The following is a 2,215-nucleotide window of genomic DNA, read 5'->3' on the forward strand; positions in this document are numbered from 1 at the left end:
ATTTGTTGGTCACGTGTATATCTTTTTTTGAGAAGTTATTTTTATTTATTTTTTAGGGACACAGTCTCCCTCTGTCTCCCAGGCTGGAGTGCAGTGGCGCCATCATGGCTTGCTACAGCCTCGAGCTTCAGGACTCAAACGATTCTCCCACCTTTGCCTCCTGAGTAGCTAGGGCTACAGGCATGTGGCACCACGCGCAGGTAACTTTTCTATTTTTTGGTAGAGATCTTACTATGTTACCCAGGACTGGCCTGAAGTGATCCTCCTACCTCAGTCTCTCAAAATGCTGGGATGACATGTGAGCCACTGTGCCTGGCCTTTTACAAATTATTTATTTATCTTTTTTAAATTAAAATTTTTTTTAATTGGCTGGGCATGGTGGCTGACACCTGTAATCCCAGCACTTTGGGAGGCCGAGGTGGGCAGATCATGAGGTCGAGAGATCAAGACCATCCTGGCCAACATGGTGAAACCCATCTCTATTAAAAATACAAAAATTAGCCGGGCTTGGTGGCGGGCGCCTGTAGTCCCAACTACTCGGGAGGCTGAGGCAGGAGAATCACTTGAACCCAGGAGGCGGAGGTTGCAGTGAGCTGAGATTGCACCACTGCACTCCAGCCTGGCGACAAAGCAAGACTCTGTTTCAAAAAAACAAAACAAAACAAAACAAAACAACCACACACACACGCAAAACTTATTTTATGCAGGGACCATGCTAATCTTCTCTGTATTGTTCCAATTTTAGTATATGTGCTGCCAAAGCGAGCACTATTTATTTATCTATCTATTTATTTATTTATTGAGCCAGAGTCTCATTCTGTCACTCAGGCTGGAGTGCAATGGCACAATCTCAGCTCACTGCAACCTCCACCTCCCAGGTTCAAGCGATTCTCCTGCCTCAGCCTCCCAAGTAGCTGGGATTACAGACACCTGCCACCACACCTGGCTAATTTTGTATTTTTAGTAGAGACAGGGTTTCACCATGTTGGCCAGGCTGGTCTCGAACTCCTGACCTCAGGTGATCTGCCTGCCTCAGCCGCCCATAGTGCTGAGATTACAGGCGTAAGCCACTGTGTCTGGCCGCAAGCACTGTTTATTCATTACCATGTGGATTGGGGACTCCTGATACCTTCTAGTTTATGACTTTGATATCTTCATTCGACATTGCGCTTTCCTGCCACTGGATGAAAAAAAGAAAATCCTTACCTGTCCTCTGACTTATCCTTTTGTACTTAAGCTGGCTTTAGTTGGTTTCTGTTACTTATAATCAAAAACAGTCTCATCTTTTTTTTTGAGACGGAGTCTCGTTCTGTCGCCCAGGCTGGAGTGCAGTGGCGTGATCTCGGCTTACTGCAACCTCCACCTCCCAGTTTCAAGCGATTCTCCTGCCTTAGCCTCCAGAGTAGCTGGGACTACAGGCACGTGCCACCACGCCCAGCTAATTTTTTGTAATTTTAGTAGATATGGGGTTTCACCATGTTAACCAGGCTGGTCTTGATCTCCTGACCTTGTGATCCACTCGCCTCAGACTCCCAAAGTGCTGGGATTACAGGCGTGAGCCACCGTGCCCAGCCAGTCTCATCTTGAATGTAAACAAAAACTTAGAACTTGGGTTCAGGGCAGAAGCAGCAGACCTAGAGCTGCCTGGATCTGATCAGGTCTGAGAGTGACAAAGTCAAACGGGTTCCCTAGAGACCACTGATCACTGGGGAAGCTCCCTTGCCCTGCACTGCCTCTCTGCCAAGACCAAGGCCTAGGACCACATACTGACTGCAAACCCATCTGGATACAACCACCAAATCTACTCTTGGTACATAATCAGACTTCCTGATCTACACACATTTTTTTTCCTTACTCTAGACCCTAGGAGGGAGTAAAGTTTGTGGTAAAAGAAAAAGAAGGAAAAATACAAACTACCTTCTAAACCGTGGGTACGGTAATGGAGTGGCTACCAGTATTGATCATTGCAAGATCATTGCAAGCTTAGCAAGAATCAGCTGCTGGGTCATAGCCTGTTTGGAAAGACAACTGTAGCCCATTAAAAAGGATTGTGTGTCATCCACAGAAAGCTCTTCATTTGGTTACTTTACATCTGACTGGCTCCTACTTGCCCTACAGGCTCCAGTTTTTTCTTGCAAACCTTCTACAAGACTAGGTTAGGGAACTCCTCTGTTAGAGTACTCCCTTACAGTGCACATCTCACTTTGTTGTTTGT

At 46.3% G+C, this 2,215-nt stretch overlaps 1 non-coding gene across 1 annotated transcript; it reads right to left on the reverse strand.

Annotated features, from left to right (window-relative positions):
- Nucleotides 1-661: 661 nt before the first annotated feature.
- LOC112438339 (U6 spliceosomal RNA) lies at nt 662-769 on the reverse strand. Its single transcript, XR_003026785.1, has one exon. It is a non-coding gene; the product is annotated as a U6 spliceosomal RNA (small nuclear RNA).
- Between the last annotated feature and the right edge of the window lie 1,446 nt (nt 770-2,215).

Source organism: Pan paniscus, chromosome 1, assembly GCF_029289425.2.
Source record: "Pan paniscus chromosome 1, NHGRI_mPanPan1-v2.0_pri, whole genome shotgun sequence".
NCBI classification, from domain to species: domain Eukaryota; kingdom Metazoa; phylum Chordata; class Mammalia; order Primates; family Hominidae; genus Pan; species Pan paniscus.